General features: G+C 35.5%; 1 protein-coding gene across 12 annotated transcripts in view; it reads right to left on the bottom strand.

Annotated features, from left to right (window-relative positions):
* Positions 1–18,879, bottom strand: part of LOC149237850 (uncharacterized) — a 50,517-nt gene extending 31,638 nt beyond the window's left edge. Inside the window, exons 1-2 of one of the 12 annotated variants that reach the window (XM_089372839.1) lie at positions 18,791–18,879; positions 16,068–16,124 (exon numbers count right to left, since the gene is read on the bottom strand). The gene's annotated coding sequence lies outside the window, so the exon portion shown is untranslated. Of the gene's footprint in view, positions 1–16,067; positions 16,181–16,266; positions 16,411–16,811; positions 17,019–17,127; positions 17,196–18,657 lie in introns of those variants that run through there. The other 11 variants (XM_089372832.1, XM_089372828.1, XM_089372834.1 and 8 more) reach the window with 11 other exon arrangements.
* Between the last annotated feature and the right edge of the window lie 1,451 nt (positions 18,880–20,330).

The raw sequence follows: 20,330 nt of genomic DNA, 5'->3' as shown, positions 1-20,330 counted from the left end.
TCAATTTGTGTGCATTGCACAGGTACAAAATTTCCTTCCCCAAGCGTAATTTTCCTATCTAAATTAATTGAATTCCTTTACACAGGATCTCGTCCTCTACTAGACAAAATGGGTGTTAGCTTTCTATGTTGTAATTGGCAATCTATAGATTTTTCATATGCCCATTAAATTCTCCCATCAAAATTATGTTTTCTTTGTCTTCGAGGTTTCCTATGTCATTAATCAAGTGCTAAGGTTCTTCACTATTGCAGCCAATTTGTTACATAAGTCAGAACTTTCGTGGGTGGAAGAACACGCTCCAATTCAAGTGTTGTTTTTAAATTCCAACCATATTTATTAGTTGTGAGTGTCCATTTTTATTTTATTGATACGCTACAAGTTAAGAGTTCATGTTGTTTTTCAATTCCAATCCTATATAATAGTTGTGAGTGTCCATTTTTCTCCATAGATTGTCACATCTTCTCTACGTGTATCCAATTCCATATAATGAGTGTGACAATATCTTGTCACAGATTACAAAGGTCATTTCTTTATTTCCTTGTTTTGAAACTCTATCTTAACAGTTTTTCCATTTCAAAACACCACCCACTTCCCCTACTACATCGCTTCCATATGATAAAAATTTCAAAAATAACTGCTTTGTTGATGATAATATTACATTAGGGTATTTTCTTTTCTGAACATAAAGTGTTGTTGATGTGTTTTAGTAAGATTTATGCATATTCTTCAAGTCCATGTTCAGTTTGGGTTGAAATTGTTATCATTTCGTTGTTGATTACTATTGTTCATCTCTTTTTGCTAGTATTTTTGGGAGTTAAAATTCCTAAAGATTTTTTTGCAATTAAGCCTTGTTTTAAATTTTGGACTGCTCCAGACTTGCATTCAATCTAGTTCTAAATGTTAATTTGTTTCAAATATCAGTTAAAAAACAAAATTCTGAGTTGGTTCATCACAGTGGTACAAAAGCCTCAATTAATATCATAAATTCATAATCATATCAGACTTTCAGTTAGAGCGAAAAATATTTACTTATGTTCATCAATCTACATTATCCTATGCTGATCTCTATTATTTAGTTGCTTTCCTAGTGTTGAACTAATTGCTAATTAAAATTTCAAAATCTGTTTTACTTGGTTAATTGTTGCTATTGCTGAAATTATTATTGTTTATTTCTAATTCTACTGTTGTCATTGCTAAATCTATTTTTCCTCTTGTAAAACTATATTTTGTTATTCTAAATTTCTATTAGACCTACTATTAGCCCTTGTGTCATGACAGTACTTGAATTCTCACCTAATGTATTCAAGGCCAAACTACATCAAAAATTGTCATCAGCTGGCCTTTTTCACAAGTAGAACACACAAAAGTGAAGATGGGCCAATTGCAATTTACTGGAATCATCCTCCTATGGGCTATGCTTCCAACCTGAAACTATACTCCAAGTAGGAGAATCCAAGGAGCAACCCTGGAAGAGTACTCACTCCCAAAAACTGTTAAGAGCATGACACACCCTGGGATGATCTGGCATTCCCTAGGACACTCATGGACCAAGGAACACATTCCCTAGGCTCCTCCCAAATCACTCCCCACATGCTCACTCTAGCTCAGAAGCTCCCACGGGAGCAGGGAAAATTGAGATTTTCTTTTATGTTTTTGTTTTTTCTCTCTTGAAGATGGGACCTAGAGGAATTTTAGAGTTTAGGGCAAACTCAATCAAAAAACAAAAGCAATTTTCCCCAGTTATATTTCTCGTTGCATTCATCTTTCTGTGACTGAATTTCGAGTGGACAGCATGGTCATATTGGCAATTTTTGATGAGGGCATATTTGTGACAGTTTGAAGGAGAGAACAAACACTACCATCTACTACTACAGATGTTTAGAGAGCTAAAGAGGTACACCCGAAAACCATTACTTATAGTTTTTTGTATATCATGATGTGGTTTGTTTGTGGATTTTTCCTCTTCTCCTACTATTTCGCATTCCTGCTTCTCCCTCATTGTTAATTTTAGGTATGTTTTATGCTGAGAGCAAATTTACTTCAATTTTCCATATTAGCTCAATATCAATTCCAAATTAGCAATCACAGTTAGCATAATAGTAAAATGCAGAAAGATCATAAACATAAATCGTAGAAGACAAGAGGACACAAGATGTGGCGCTAGCCAAGGACAAACCCCAATGTGGGGAAACGCTTGATCAATTCTTCTTATGTTTTTCAATATTTCAGCAGAGAGAGAGATAGTACATATATATTAGAAGTCAACATTTTGACTTGTCAAAATAAGAGGAGAGATCTTCTCTAGGAAGATGACACATGAGGTAGCAAATCTGAACACAGGTGATTCCATCATCATGTTGTACCCATCACTGTGTTGCACTTCATTACACTATGTTGCACTCATCATATTGCATTCATCATCATTGTGCTACACCCATCATGCTGCACTTCATCATCACTATGTTGCACCATTCATGTTGCACTTCATCATCACTATGCTGCACCATTCAAGCTGCACTTCATTACACTATGTTGCACTCATCATACTGCATCCATCATCACTATGTTGCACCATTCATGTTGCACTTCATCATCACTATGTTGCACCATTCATGTTGCACTTCATCATCACTATGCTGCACCATTCATGCTACACTTTCATGCTGTACCATTCATGTTGCACTTCATCATCACTCTGCTGCACCATGTTGCACTTTCATGCTGCACTATCAACATGGAACAGCCTTTGCTGCTTGCTATGGCTTGCAGCCTAGCAAAGCAGCTGACTGTAGTAATAGATTCTTCCAACAGATCTCATGAACCCTTTATTCATGCCCAGACATAATCTTGCTACAACGTTGTTTGCTACACTGATATAAGCTGGCATTTAGAGCTCCGTTGGCAGGCTTAGAGTTTCCTTTAACTCTCTCTATTGACTACAATATTAAGGCCTCTTTCTAGCTGTGAATTCGAACCATACTTGCTAAGGAAAGGCCTCCTCTAGACAGCGTACAAACTCAGGGATAGGAGACCTTTATTGGCAGCGGATGAGGGCTACACTTGTCAGCTAATTAGGGAAGCATATGGGAGTCTAACTACTGCAGAGTTAGAGCCTATAAATCAGTAGATCTGGGCTCTTCTCGATCATACATTGACTGCATATAGGAGCTTTCTTGACAACGTTTAGGGCATGTATTCCATAGCTAATTAGGCCTCCTTTATACAGACATTAGCCCTCCTATTCTCTACGGCTAGGGCATAATATGACCCTCCTTACTCTACGTCTAGATGTCTTCTTCTAGGACAGCATTTAGGGTCTTTTATAGACCTACGTTTAGCCTCTCCTTGTTGCAATTCCAAGACTGCATTATTGTCTTTATAACAGCGTTAAGGATTCTCCATCATGACTACAATTTAGGGCTTGCTTCATTGACTGTAAATTAGGGCAGCGTAGGATCTTCAAGAAGACCCTTTTTCTTCCATGTCTAGGGCACTTCATGGCAACGTTAGGGCATTATTAGTCTTCTTCCCTTTACTGCGATTAGGGCATCATTAGGCCAAAGTATATCCTAGGGCACTCCCTCTAGATCTCATATTCATCAAACCCAAAACAAAATGAAGAGAGATCACAAGAGTGTGTCAAAGTGACTTGAAGGCCACCTCCATTTATACTAAAACGTGGAGGACAAGTGGGGGTAATTTGGTTGTTGGCCGACCTTGACGAATTGTCACATAACACAAATAAATTCATATCTCCATGAATACATGTTGAAATCAGATGATCTTTAGATCAATCCTACACCTCTCGACGAGAGGAATCCAAGAAAAATATCAGCTGCCATAAATAAGAAGACCCTCATGGAGTTTGGCCCTAGTTGCCAATTTTAACACTCATTTTACTATAGGTCAATTCATCTAAGACTGGAGGGAATTTATCTTCATGTGGCTCCTACTTTCATTTTTTATTCTCATGGTACTATCGGAGACTAGGCGTGAAAACAAAGAAGGGGTTAATGGTAATTCTCATAGTAGCCCATTATAGGAAGATGAGGAAGATTTAGAAGGGGATGAAGGTGGAAATTTTTCATTCAAACCTTTGTGGAAGTTTGTGACAAAACTTTAGGTGGAGAAGGGAGTGAAACCGATAATTTTTTATGTCTTGTTTCTAGTTTTTCACAAAGGCATATTTGTGAGGGCTTGGAGGAGAGAACAAACACTACCATCTACTACTATAAATGGTTAGAGAACTAAAGAGGTAATCCCAAAGCCCATTATTTGTAGTTTTTTGCATATCCTCATATGGATTGTTTGTGGATTTTCCCTCTTCTCCTTTTGTTTCACAATCCTTCTTCTCCCTCATTTTACTATAGGTCAGTCGTATGAAACTTGAGGGAATTTATCTTCTTGTGGTTTTCACTTTTTATTCTCATGGTATTGTTGGGGATAGACATGAGAAGGAAGAAGGGGATAGTGATCAATCTCATAATGACCCGATATGAGAAGATGAGGAAGGTTTGGAAGGGGATGAAGGTGGGAAAACTTCATTCGCGCCCTTGTGTAAGTTTGTGGCAAAACTTTTGGTGGAGAAGTGAGTGGAAGCAATAATTTTTTATGTAAGCATGATTGTCAACAACAAAAACTTTATATCATAGTTGTGTGAAGAGACATCTCTAAGGGGTACTGGGGATTGATGAAAGTGAGGCCATTGGGATCTCAATTTTCCCTGAGGCATCAAAGGAAGAAAGACAAAAATACATCAAGATAGAGGAAGATAAACAAATAAATGGTAAAACACAAAAGGTTCAATCTGAGGCATCATTTAAATTTGGTGGCAACACATCTGTATCCCCTCATGCTCATAGAACCTTGGGGCATGCAAGAGGTAAATGAAAGGGACAATTGCAAGTTTCCTCGATATGCTAGTGTTTTAACTTGTATCTCATCCTCACCTTACCAATATAACCATTTAAGGTGCCAAGCAAAAGATCCTTGATTGATGCACACGTTTAATGGACTCAAAATTGATACTTGATGTGTAGAAAATTGCAAGTATCTTGTAGCCATTGAGCAAGGAAAGGTGTGAGTCACTGCCAAGACGCAAACTTCAAGAACAAGGAAGTAAATCAAGCGAAAATGGTTAAGCATGGAAACATAAAGCAAAGGGTTCTTTCTCAACAAGAAGAAGAGATTTTTGTGCTTGACCAAGAAAAAGAGAATATATACAAGGAATTGTCAAATACAGAGGCTTCTTGTTGAGTGAGCAAAGCTTGGTCAAGTCAACCATGCAAAGGAAAGAAGGGTGCAAAGGATATTAAGATTTTTTTTCTATATTCAAGCTTCTGTGATCCATAATGAATTAAACAAAGTCTTTCGGTAGAAATCACATGAGAGAATTTTTTGGCTGACGCGTTTAATTATGTCTCTACATTGCTCTCTATTTAAGCCTTTGCCATGGTCTACCTCTTCATATGGTCCTGATAATGAACCACACTTCTTGGTTCGAAATGCGTCGACCAAAAAATTCTCTCATGTGATTTTTTACCAAAAGACTTTGTTTGATATTAAGATTGTTTAAGCATGGAATGTTGGGCAAGGATCTTGGCTTGGCATATCAAACTCAACGAACCTATGAACTAGGTGTTTGATGAAGCAAAGGCACCATCTTAACTCTAAACACCTAGCAAAGGGATTTTCGGATTGACAAGCAAATATACAATTGGGATACAGAGCACAAAATGAAGAGACCAAATGGAACATCACTAAAGCATAAATGTTGGTTCACCCAACAAAGAAATCTTTGCTCAATGTCATTACTTGAAATACAAAAGGACTACTTACTCATTAAATAAGAAGGGGTAGTGAAAGAACAAAAAGCAACATGTGTCATCATAACAAGCACAAAGAAGATTGGCAAATCATGCATGAGACAACTCACGCATTCTATAAGCAAACAAGATAGATGGAAAAATAAAGAAACACATGAAACTATTAACAATTGGAACCCAAGCAATTATCTTTATACAAATGGCATTCAGACAACCCATAAATTCAAAAAAAAATCCACATTATTTCTGATGACCAATTTCCAATTGGTCATCATGGAGGGTGTTGTCTTATTTACCAAAAGAGTGAAGCAACCCATGGATATGCCAAGTAAGGATCTATAGGCATACACAAATGGTCAAGGACATTTATGAACATATTTTGGGATATCAACAAAACTATCAAGTCTTATAACATAAGACAATTGTAAATCATGTATGCCCATACTTGCATGTGACACAAGAAAATGTATGCAAGTCCATAAGTTGAAACAATGTTGCCAATGTGTATGATCAAGGAGTACATGCATGTATAAGGACACAATCAAACAAGCCATAGAACCACGCCAAGAATGTGACAAACCCAAGGAAAAGGCCCTTATCTTTTTCTAAACATATGGTGTGATGGTCATGGCCATTGACCTAATGATTGCAAGCATAGACTAGGGGTCGATGCAAGTCATAACTAAAGGGGTATAAAATAATAGCAAAAGCAACACGTGAGCTTTCAAGTGCCTTCCTCAAGTTTGATTGACACCAAAGATCTCTTGTATCCACTCACAAATAAAGTGTTTCTCAATGATCATTCTTCAATTTCTCATTATGGAGATCGAACATCTCAGATGTTAATGTAAAACTAAACCACCTACCAGCTCACAAAATCAATAAATGTACGTATGGGTGACCTATTGATGCATACATGCAAGGAAGAGATTTCATGGACCAAGCAACCCTAGAGGGCACTTACGAAGGTTTCCCACCATCACCATAGAAACTCTTCCTCTCACTTAAGGTCATTTTTTTCGACGCGAAGGGAGGGAACCTAGAAAAGAAGTTTATGGTACTCTTTAAAGGCAAAATGATGATGGATTGCTAAGACCAATGCCTATCTCATTATGTGAATGGGAAAGATTAACGCCTATCCCATAGAGTGATGGAATCAAGGTTCAAGAACAAAAGAGTTTAAATAATATGGAGAAGCCATAATTAATCGATTTACTAATGTGCCATAATTAGACCAAAACAATTTTTTAAATTATAAAATAATAAGAGAGAAGCATTAAACAAGATGCACCATCACAACCATGAAATTACAACTAAGCAATAATATGTAACCATGAATAATTAAAGGACAACCACATATGAAACAATAGATGAACTAGACAACCAATGAAACTATAGAATGATCAACCAATAATACATCATTACTTCTATGTGATTCCACCACAAGATTAACAGAGACATTACATGCCACAACCAATTTCTTCCTTGGCTAAAACAATCCTTAGACATGGAATGCACTACCTCAACCAAAAAATTATTGTAACAACCTCCTTCAATTATAAAGGCTACATCAACCCTATCGTCCTCTTCTTGGAGCAAGACTACCCTTCTTCAAAAGATTATAGCGACTAAAACAATCGCAATTTTTGCAAAATCATAATCATCCAAGAAAACTAAAAAGTGAGATGGGAAACCTCATATTGAATTTGTCCTTTAACATATTCCTCCCAAAACATCTTCAACTATGTTTGAAAGGGAACTCACACAATCAACAACCATGTCTTTAGAAAATGTACTTTATCCTCTATTAATATCCTTCCAATCAATATTAATTTAGAAAATTTAGACCTTCCTTTTAGAAGGCTCTAGAATCCTTCTTCAAACTTGTTTTTGAGAATACAAGTCCTTGTTGCCTCTTGTCATTTTTTATTTCACGTGATCCTTTTAGAACATAGATCTATTATTCATTTGAGGGTTTGACCATGTCAATAGTGCTGCCACATGTCATATGCTCATGCAAATGTTTTTCCTCCAAACATATAAAGAAAGACTTTAAACAAGGAGTTCTCACCCCAAAGTACCCTTCAAAGGAGAATATGCCTACAAAAATGTGAAAATGGATTAAATATTGTCTCTACCCCCAAAAGTTTTCGTCAAATGGGAAACATGCCTCTAAACAGGTGGAAATACAACTCAAATAATATGTAATACCCCATCAAGTCACTTTAATATGCTTTAAAATCCTATTGCAAGATCCACTTAATAAGACTGTGTTCATGATAAAGCAACCAACTATTCTTCATTGGTTGCTCCACAGCAAGTTAGAAACTAACCCTCACATGACCATTCAAATGCATTTAGCACCACATGCCATCATTATAAGCAAGGCATTCCTTCTTCACCATTTGTCATGCGTCAAGATTCCTCCAAGGTAAGGTGATTTTCTTCTCTAGGCTTTGTCTTGGCACATGCCATGCTCTAATAACGTAGGGTGATTTTTCCTAGGCTCTGTGTGGTCCTTGCCATAAATCATACCTTCATCACTTCTCGAGGTAAGGCGTTCATCCTCTAGGTTTTTCTTGCTTGTGTATGTCCTCAATCTACATGGTCTAGGGTCCTCAAGTCAACCAAGGAATAAGGCTCCTCAACAATTGAGGTAACAAAAAAAAGTGTGAACCATGTAACCATTTCTTTGAATCAATGTCAAGGGTTCCCAAGTGGAACCTCATGCTGAAGAGTGCCCAAATAAGTCTCCATAAATACATGCCGAGTCTCCTCCAAGAACTTGTGACTACCACTACACTACTAGGATCTATTGTACCCGTGAGATAAGAAAGGCCCATGAAAAAGTGAAATGAACCATGCATTCTCAAGGGGCAATAACTAGCAATTTGAAAAGATTAAACACATTAAATGGGTTAAATTGCACACCATCCTAGGCTCCTTATGGAGCACCATAAGCTAGCACAAACTTAAATCAAGATGGTTCTTCTCAAAGAAGAGGGTGAATGAATGTTAATGCAAGTAACATTGTCCACCAACCAACAAGCACCCCAATGCTATTTTATACACAGTCGTTTGAAGAATAAAAGGTCCAATTGTTTCTAATAGGAAACAAAGCAATGGGTTTGGTTTTGTCATTGTATTGACTCTACAGAAACCACTTCTTCCTCCAAGAACTTGTGACTAACATTACACTACTAGGATCTATTATACCCGTGAGATAAGAAAGGCCCATGAAAAAGTGAAATGAACCATGCATTCTCAAGGGGCAATAACTAGCAATTTGAAAAGATCAAACACATTAAATGGGTTAAATTGCACACCATCCTACGCTCCTTATGAAGCACCATAAGCTAGCACAAACTTAAATCAAGATGGTTCTTCTCAAAGAAGAGGGTGAACGAATGTTAATGCAAGTAACATCGTCCACCAACCAACAGGCACCCCAATGCTATTTTATACACAGTCGTTTGAAGAATAAAAGGTCCAATTGTTTCTACTAGGAGACAAAGTTATGGGTTTGGTTTTGTCATTGTATTGACTCTACACCACTTCTTCCTCTATTATCTATATGTATATCTCAATCTTCTCACTCCCAAACTGCATCCACATATCTCATGGAATCACTCTTGGTGAGATCTAGTTGTGGACAATGTCCCCAATAATAGTAACTAAAAGGAGAGATTGATAAGTGACCCTTTTGAGGATAACTACATCCACATCTCTCATGAAATAACTCTTGGTGAGATCTACTTGTGGACTATGTCCCTAACAATAGTAGATACCAAGAGATATTGATAAGTGACCCTTTTAAATATCCCTTAACATCCTTCTATAAAAGTTAAATGATTAACAATCAATTGTTTAAGCTATGTTTTATTAAACTTTATATAGTAAAGCTATTTGCTCTCTTCTTTGTTGATTTGCCTATTTTATTTCGATGTTAATGAAATGTCATCTAATTACTTGGGTGCCTTCTTTAGCATTTTTGTAGTAAGCCAAGAAATTAATCTACAAGATCCAATGAAGCCCAAGACCATGTCAAATTCTCTATCCTCATTCAAACCAATAGCTAATGAATTCCTTAATGAAAACCCCAATGGTTTTGGGTCATAATCTTAGTATGAAGATCCCAAAAGAATTCCTTTGGTATTTCATCATCTCATTTCAATCAAATAACCACTTGTGATGCTCTATTGCAAAATCACAATATGAGTACCTTGACAACAAATTCAATAACATTTAGGACCACCCCACCCATTAGGCTAGAAGTAAGAAGCCTTACTAAGGTGATATTAGGCAATGATCTTGGGGATTCTTGTGATAATGTATTTCAAAGGTGAGTATCACAAGGGGTAGCCCAAGGGACAGAGTTGCCAACAAATACATAATGGTATTGGGTTCATAATAATGGATCACTAACAAGTTAGGTTCTTAGAAAAATCATACATCTACTAAGCCTTCCAATAGTCTCATAGTACATCAACACTTTGCCAAAGAAGGTTGGAGGGCCTATTTTAATTGATACACAAAAAAAAGGGAAATGTAAGCAACTTAATGGATTGTTAAAGCAATTTCGGAGTAGACTCTAGCAAATTATTTTATGGCATCAAGTTGATAATACTACTTTGAAGGGAAACAAAAGTCATAATGAAATAATTGTCAAAACCACTATTTTCAAAATTTCTAGCTCAAGCCTCAAATAACCTCCAAAAGATTTGGCAAGCTTGGAAATTAGGAATTTGACAACCTAAGAAGTGGTTAATATCTAGTAGCGAGATCCATATGGGCCTTCCCCTTAAGGGAGGGCAACATGGCTTTATTCTTTTTTGAACAAGGGATAGACCGCCCAAGAAGGGTTTCTACACTTGGGGTGATTTAATGGACCAAAAATCTAGTAATTGGCTACTTTGAATAATTCCATTTTTTGTCAAAGATTATACGCTATTGACAACCATCACAAAGCTTTTTAAGATCCTTAAGTCTATCTTGTTCAAAAATAATTGGAATGCTCAAATGTCAATGGAATTCACCTTATGGGAAGGCCTTTGTAGACTACAAAACTAAAGCTCTACCCTAAACATATATCAAAAAATTATATTGCATATTTCCCTAAGAAAAAATGGGCCATTCAAGATAATGATGACAACAAGTGACTTCAAAGGTGCCAAAAATATTTAGAAATCTTACTCTTAGGTGCCTAAATGGTTAGGACTTAGTAACAATTGTGATTAATCATAGTCTTCAATGGCCAACCCTAACATACATAGGTTTTCCTAAATTTTCCAAAATAAAAGATACTTAAACATGCATTTTGGGGTTGCAAAGTTGCTAATCTGTTAGGATTAGGTTGCATTGAGTTCACCATTCCCTTTGTTGCATACATCAATAGAAGAGGATAATTCTTGGTGATGGATGGATGGTCAAACAATTTGGGATAAGTGTTTGTATTACCACAATATATACTAACATCTCCTTTTTATGGAAAACGTAAAGTTAAGCCACATTTCCACCCCCTTTCATTTACACAAGCTCAAAATTTTTTGATCAAATTTACCAACACAATTTTTAGTTAGTATTGGCATTTCCACAAAAATAAATAAGCCCTCTTTAGAGTAGGGCCAACACAAATATGGTAGCTCTCCTTACTTATATAGGGAGATTAGCTTGCATAACCACATCTTGGCTCAATGATGTATCATCCTTGATGTCTTTTCGATTATTCAACAATAAGATATAATATGCAATTCAAAAAAGAATTATTGTAAGCTATTTGAGAAAAATGTACTTTGTAACCAAGGTAAAAAAAACTGCTTTCAACATATTGTACAATATCGAATGTAGAAACTAATAATAGCTAAAATGGAAAAAGGTGAAACAAATGTTGATCAAGGATAATAAAAAATGAACAAGGAAATAATATGAGAATTTTCCCTATGAAACCATAAAAGGCTTCTCAATCTATACAAGAAACCTAAATCCCTTTTGGGAAATAACCAATTCCAAGACAAAATGAAAAGGAGATGGAACTCATTACTTTACTTAATTACTAGAAGAAGAAAGCCTCCTAAAGCAATAAAAAATAAATAGTTGCACTAAGAGACATTATTGATGACTTATAAGTAGAGGTGCTAAAGATAGTGACAGAAACAATACAAGGCCACATGCGAGACATTGTTAAAAATATTTTTTTCAAAAACATTGATATAAAGTCACACATACTAATCTACAAAATAATCACAATAGTAAACATGCAAATTATTATACATTTGTTATTAGCCACATCATGGCAAAACTATATGGCACAATAAAAATAAAAATAACCTCACAAGTACCTTCCTAAACTTCAACACAAGGTAAGCTTTTTCAAGTTCAACAAATGACCAAAAGTATTTTTTGAGTTCAACAAATGACCAAGAGTAGACCAACTCTATGAAAGTGACAAGACATAGCAAGAGTGGAAAGGCCACTCTTGTAAGAGAAAATCAAAGCTAGTCTATAAGAACTAACCTCTAAGGGTGCAATGGCAAAGTGAACTACAATTTTCAACAAGAGTGTACAAGCTACAAGGAAAAGAGCCTTAAGGCTCCAAGTAACACCTCCCATTGATAGAAGGAGAGGGGGGGTTGTCCTCCCCTCAAGTATCCATCGTCAAATGTGCAACTACAACATGGAAAAAATATGTGGTACTATAAAACTAAAAAAAAACTAATGTCTAGCTTCCTAGACTTCAATGTAAGCTAAGTTCACTAATGTTTAATGAATGACAAAATGTAGGCCAACAAGATTGTTCAATACAAAAGTGAAACTACATAGTGGGAGTAAGAATGCCACTCTTATAAGAGGAAAAAAGCAAAGCTCGAATGTAAGATCTAAGCTCTTGCAGGCTACAGCACAACAAAGTGAATCACAATTCTCTGCAAAAGGGTGCTAGGGAAAGAACCTCAAGGCTCAAAGGGCCTCCTATCAATACAAGGAGAGTGGGAATAATTCTCTTTAAACTATCCATTGTTAAATGTGCAACTCTTCTACCTTTTGAAGCAAAAGGCAATAATCTCTAGATAGATGACCAAGTAGAAGAGCTAGAATTGGCCTGAGGGATGTCTCTTTATCTAGAAGAGATGACCCCATGATAGAAACCTAAAGGAGCATGGTTGCTTTCTAGGTTGGCATAAGTTGTCTTGAGATCTACATTAACAACTCCACAAGTGTCTCATTATCAAGGACTAAACAAGGGCTAAACTACCTCTGGAGGTTTGTATGAACTCAAAGTTGGAATTGCACTACTCTTTGGCTACTTCTTGGTGTGCTTATCCACTATAAGCACTAATAAGAAAGATGTAATTCCTCTAAGTAGTGTCCAACCAAGAGAATGAGGACGTGGTGGGGTTGTGGGCAAGCATGTAAGATATGAGCTTGAGGACCTCTCCTATAAATAATACCATCTCCAATCCAAATATTTGGAAAAAAATAGAGATGAAAAGATGACTCTAAATAGGTAGTGGAGCCAACCTTTCTCTACTCTATCTTTGTCCTTCTTTCATGCCTATGGCAGAGCTAACATAACCTATCCTCCCATGGAATTTGGCCATCAACTTCCACCCAACACTAATGGGAACCCACTTAGAATTAGCATAAGGGGATCTTGAACCCATGCATCTAGAGTCAAAGTGTGTAAGAGGGGCAAACTATGAGGTCATCACTTAGTTCCATGAAGTGCTCTGCATAAAAGAAAATATTAGGTCTCAACCCTCTCTAAGGGTCAATTCAGGTGGCCCAAATATATAGTCCTTGTAAATATCCCTTTTAATAATCTCATTCATCTCCTACTTATTAAGCAAGAGGTGGCCAAGAGCATCTAAAGGGTATGTAAACAAGGAAAAGAAGTTCATTAATTTGCTAGTTAATTATGGGAAATAAAGTCTTCTAAGAACCAACATCACACTCTCCCTAGGGGCAATGAGCTAAGTAATGGCCTTCAAAAAACATTAGCCAAGAAATGGATACTAATCGTCACTAGCTCTCAAGTCAACAAATCTCCAAAGACAATGCAACTATTCTACTAGTAGGAAGACAATCTTAATATTTAAGGGATGTGCCACAAACTCTCCTTGAATGATGGGCTACGAAACCATCCTCTTGCATATAATAATGCAATGAAGCAATAGCATTAAAACTTTTAGTCCCAACCCAAACTAACTCAAGCAAGCTCAGCTAGTACACCTTTGAACCATACAAAACTATGGGTTAAATGATAGATTTCATGAGATCTAGGTTGGATTAGTTGTCTTGAAATATGCTAAAAAAAATACTCTCTTAACACTGGCAACAAATCCATAACACTCATTAACCTAGGAATGGAGAGCGTAATGCAAACAAAACCTAGGCCCTAAAAAGTTAACCCCCATGTATGTTATGGTAATCTCAATGTCCTCCCCCATAAAGAGGAAGTAAAAATCCAAGAGGGTCTTTCTTTGAGCAATTGAAAATCATAAGCTTGGTTTTCCCAAGATTGGTCATCAATTTACAAAAGGTCAAAAAAACTTGAAAGAGCATCTCATTGTCTCAACTCTTTGTACACCCTCGAGGGTGGAGGATAAAAGAACCACATCATTAGGGAAAAAGATTATAGAGATCAAGACATGATGGAAATAGTCATTACTTAGTTAGATATGCATATGCAAGAATGGTTCCATCTCAACTATATATAGACTCCAAATAAGGTAAGTAAGAAGGAGCACCCTCGCTTCATCCCAATGACACACCTAATTAAGTATGGCAATCCATGTGCTTACTCATAAATAACCAAGGGCAACCTCATATAGGCACAAAATAGAAACGTTGAGAATATCAAAGTTACCAATGCCACTAAGCCTCTATAACGTGGCCTCAATCATCTTATCTTGCCTTTTGATGTGATGCCAAAAGGAAATCTAGTTATATAAACCAAGTGGAGAAAAGGAATTCTTCTAACTATGAAAACTATGAAAAGAATTTCTTCAGCAAATGTCAAGATCGCTTACAAAACTCTAGCCTACATTACAATGATATATGGCAGATTAATCATCATACAGAAAAAAGGTTCACCTAATGATATTGAGACTCTGACAGCTTTTATAGTGGAAATTTACAACAGATATATATACTCAAATTGATTAAGGAGGAAAGTTAAGCCTTAAAAAGATTAATTGGCTTGCAAATTTTCCTTTGAGGCACTTTTCTTGTTGCGTGTGCTAGTCTCTATTGGCAATTACGTGATTTATAAGCGCCCTTGCAGGCCAAAGTTTCCCGCCTTCTGGGCAATATGGCCTATATATAGTGCATACCCCAATTTATAGTGCCCATGTGACTACAATCCTGAAGGCTGATGCACCCTTGAAGCAAAAGAAGTTTTCACTGAAGGATTACAGCAAGGTGAAAACCAACTCCAGCTACTAACTTAACTGCTATAAGTGAATGAATATGTAACGTTGTTTGTGCTGATCTTTGCCAACATGCTCTCTTTAGCTATTTTGTCAAAAAGAAACCCTTTTGGGAGATTTCAAGAACCACCAGTGAGTTTGATGTAGTATTTCAATACATGGATTTTAAGAGGAAATCCAACAGTTCCTATTTTCCTATGCCTATGCACCTGTGGCTGTGCAATTTCTTTACATAATGTATTTATGTAACCAGTTAACAGAATCTCAATGGCATCAATCAGTTTTGCTTGTCAAGTGAACGAAGAGGAAATTATAAGTAGGTTCACAGAATCTATGCACATACATGGATATTATGATTTCGCAAGTGTAAAAAGTGGAGACTTGGACACAATATACAGAACAGAGAGGTATCATAGACCCATGTGCATGTATCCTGATTTCACTGTTCTAAAAGAGGAGACGACAAAGATATATGTAAGAGGAATGCTATGATATTCTCCCCCATTGACACAAGGAGATATGTGCATTGTGAAATAAGGACCTAAAAAATAAATTTAAAATTGAACAACAAATCAAACTGTCTCTCTACGGGGAAAATCAACCCAGCCAGCCCAGAAAAACGAGTAAGTAAATGCAGCCACAGCCAAATCAGAATCTAGCCCCCAAAGCAGAACTAGTCAATGTTAATAAGTTTAAACTAAAGAGCGGAATTGTTAGCAGGTCTCAGATCAAATAAAATATTGTAAATATTAGAATTATATTTTGAGTAGATGTTTAAAAATGAGCAAGAAACATATAGAAGTGTAATATTACTTACATTACAGGTCCTTAGTGCTTACTGAGATAGTCCTTAGTGCTGTACTGAGGTAAGGACCTGAAAAAACAATTAACCAACTGAGATAGTCCTTAGTGCTGTACTGAGATAAGGACCTGAAAAAACAATTAACCATTAGAAAACAAATCAAGTTGTTTTTCTACAAGGAAAATCAATACGTTGAAAGAAGAATTACATCTACCATTTATCTAGCCAGAAAATCAGAACTAGTCAAGGTGAAGAATTCTAAACTAAAGAATAGAATTACTAGCCGGTAGTAGCAGGGAGAAAGATCTGTTGAAATATTTTCTAACTGTGAAAGATATTCAAGAATGCACTTTCATACTTCTGTGCTAATAAAACTGTAACTTTTTATAATATTAATAATAACAACAATAATTTTAAAATTTTAAAGTTACAGAATTGTCAGACACCAAATTAATATATGAGATATTTTTGTTTGTGAAACAAAAAAAACCTTCTATCTAACAATGTGAGTACTCAGATCAAATCTACTAAAATGTGTATAATTATATCCTACCTGCATCCAAATTTCTAACTGCCAAAAAGCATACATTTATATTCAAACTTATAATTTATCGTCCAACTATTTTATATCTACTTCAAAAATATAAGTTTTATAGATTATTAAATTCCAAACAATCTACCACACTAACTAATATTTGACAACACAATCCAAACTAAAAAAATTTCTAACATCCTAATGCCTTTATCAATAACGTTTACCCTTTCTTCCAAAATCATGGAAATGAACTAATTGACATTTTGTAATCACTGCTGGTTTACCCTTTCTTCAAAGGTCACAGAAATGGACTAATGGACATTTTGTAATCACGTCCTGCCCTCTTTCAGGCAGCTTTATCTTTGAAAAAGTGACTTGGAGAGTATCCGAGGTTATTAAGACTATTATGAGAAAGTTTGAGCCTTCATCATCCAACTACATGCAAATAAAGATTATTTTAAAGTTGGTCATCAAAACCTAATGGTACTGTGTGAGAGCAACACCTATCACTAGTTTACTAAAAGCAGAAAAATGACAAACCATGAAATGGAATATTTGTCAGCTGCCACCAAACTTCTACCCATCGTGAGAACATAGGTGCCTAAAATATGAAGTTATATTTAAGCCTGAGCTTGACCAACTCAGCATCCAAAAGCATTTAAAAAGAAAATAAATAAAATAAGACTATCTTATTTTATTAAGTACCAACCAGTCACTAAAAAGTTGATCATTAAAACCCAAGAGTAGTGTGAAAGCAACACCTAGTAGTAATCTAGTGAAAGCAGAAAAAGAGATAAACCAAAACCAAAAATATAAACATCTTGTCAGCACCTTTTCAATAGGTAGATGCCAATACGTCTCCTTTTTCAGGCAGCTTTGTCTTTGAAGAGATGACTTGGAGAGTATCCGAGGTTACTGAGATTACCATGAACTTTAACAACACAACATTTAACAACAGGCAATAAAAAATAATTTATTCTAATAAGTACCAAAAAGATATTAAAAAGCTGGTCATCAAAACCTAAGGGTACTGTGTTAAAGCAACACTTATCACTAGGCTACTAAAAGCCGAAAAAGACAATCAATGAAATGGAATATTTGTCAGGTGCCTCTAAGGGTACTGTGTGAAAGCAACACCTATCACTTGTCTACTAAAAGCAGAAAAAGACAAACAATGAAATGGAATATTTGTCAGCTGCCACTAAACTTGTAACCCATCGTGAGAACATGGATGCCTAAAACATAGAATTATATCTAAGCCTGATCTTCGCCAACTCGGCATCCAAAAGCATTCAACAAAGAGAATAAATAAAATAAGTTGGTCATCAAAACCCATGAGTACATCAGTACAGTGCGAAAGCAACACCTAGCACTAGTCTGCTCAGAGCAGAAAAAGGGATAACCAAAACCAATATAAGAAGCTGATCATCAAAACCCATGAGTACATGAGTACAGTGTGAAAGCAACACCTAGCACTTGTCTACTTAAAGCAGAGAAAGGAATAAGCAAAACGAAAAATATAAACACCTTGTCGGCACCTTTCGTAGAGGTTGATGGCAATGCTTCTCTATTTCGTGTCTGTAAGAGATGCACTTAAAATCCTCAGGCCGACGAGGATCAAATCCTTGTCAACTATATATGGTATAAATTTAAGACAGTATACCTCCGAAATCCAACAAGAAGATATCTACATGATAGTGTTAAGGATGTTATATTAAACCTGGAAGCTTCAAAGCCTTAAGAAGGTTGGAGGCTTCTGCGGACGCATTGCTGCGTCTCGTTTATCTGGCAAGAATATTTCACACTTAAAATGCAATTGCTACATTCAATAGCCTCTATTAAATTCCTTTAGGATGCATTCTTAAACATAATCCTGACAGCATTGCAATATACCAAAACCCATATTGCCATTTAACGTTCTGGGAATCAATCCTCAAACAACAAATCGCAAGCAACCCCAATAAACATTTACGTACATGTAACCCAAACCGCAATAAACAAAATTGGGATCAACTCAAACAAGCAAAGCAAAGCACAAAACAGAAGCATCAAGTACATGCAGAGGCAGACCTGTAGTAGCTCTTTATCAAACAATCTCAACGCTCAGAAAGCGACCAGCAGGTTCACTCACAAACCCTCAAAGCAAAACCCCTGATTTCAAAATCCTCTCAAGAAGCAAAGGAGGCAGCGATTATGAACTTACCAAAGGCGGACTGGGTTGGCGGGGCGGGCCAATAAATATGAAGAGAAGGCCTATTTGATGGGTATCATCCTCATGTGCATATGTTTGTTGGAATCCGTTTTACATTAGGTATTAGGGATTGGACTACTTCCTATGGTATTTCTATGGTATTGGGAGGGAAAAAATTTAAATGGAGAGTACGTGTTGGGCAAGAAAACTTAAATTTAAATGATACATTAGGATTGGACTACTTCAATATGGACTACTTGTATGTTATTGGGAGAGAATTTAAATGGATAAATGTGAAATTAGTATAAAAGGATAATTATTTTTAACAGGGAACTTATGGATATTTGTTTAGGTTAAGCTATTTTTTAAGGTTAAATTAATGGAAACTAATGGATTTTTTTTTGTGGATTTCATTAATTTAATTTAAAGAGATATGTTAACTTTGCATTAAAAATAATGGTCACTTTGAAATAAAACAGTAATATCATTTTTACTTATCTCAGTGTCACTGTGATACGGAGAAGTAAGAACAATCACCCCTAACCAAATAATTAACTTGTTAATTTGTAATCATTCATTTAAATAGATAGTGTTGGTAGATAAAAAACTTAAAGGGAAAATTTTCAAATGGATAAATGTTAGTTTAATCTAAAGTGGGCATTACTTTTAATATAAAAATAATATATATTTGTTTAGGTTAAATTAGTAAAAATTAATATATATTTTGTAAGGTTAAATTAATGGAGATTAACGGATATTTCTTTGGATTTCGTTAAAAGGTGTGTTAGTTTTGCATTAAAAACAACGGTCAAATTTTAATAAGCTATACTTTGAAATAAAACGGTAATATATTTTTTACTTATTTCACTGTTATTAAGATATGCAGAAGCGAGTAGTCTTTAAATGTTACTTTTTGAAAAGTTTTCTAGTGTATTTTCATATCTAATTTGTCTAGAATCTATGGATTCATTGAAATCACAAGTTTAATAGGTGAACTCTTCATAGCTGAAGTGCCCTAGGGGTTTTTGAGTGTGTTGAATCCCACTTAAAGACTACTATGTGGAGAAGTAATAACGATCACCCATAACCAAATAATTACCTTGTTAACTTGTAATCAATCATTTCAGTAGATAGCTTTTGTAGAAAAAACTTGAAACCAAATAATTAGCTTGTTAACTTGTAGTCATTCATTTTAAGTAGATAGTGTTGTAGATTAAAAAGATGGAAAGATTTTGAATATATCAATGTTATTTAACCTAAAGGGACCGTTATTTTTAATACGAAATTATCGGATATTTGTTTAGGTTAAGCTACTAGAAATTAAAAGATATTTTTTAAGGTTAAATTAAATTAAGCTAGTAAAAATTAATATATATTTTGTAAGGTTAAATTAATGGAGATTAACGGATATTTCTTTGGATTTCACTAAAAGATGTGTTAGTTTTTCATTAAAAACAACGGTCAAATTTTAATAAGCTATACTTTGAAATAAAACGGTAATATATTTTTTACTTATCTCGCTGTTATTAAGATATGCAGAAGCTAGTAGTCT

The sequence above is a fragment of the Pinus tabuliformis genome, chromosome 8 (genome assembly GCF_031772625.1).
Source record: "Pinus tabuliformis cultivar Carrire ecotype Pingquan chromosome 8, CPIR1, whole genome shotgun sequence".
Lineage (NCBI taxonomy): Eukaryota > Viridiplantae > Streptophyta > Pinopsida > Pinales > Pinaceae > Pinus > Pinus tabuliformis.
This window is presented reverse-complemented; position numbering and strand designations above follow the sequence as displayed.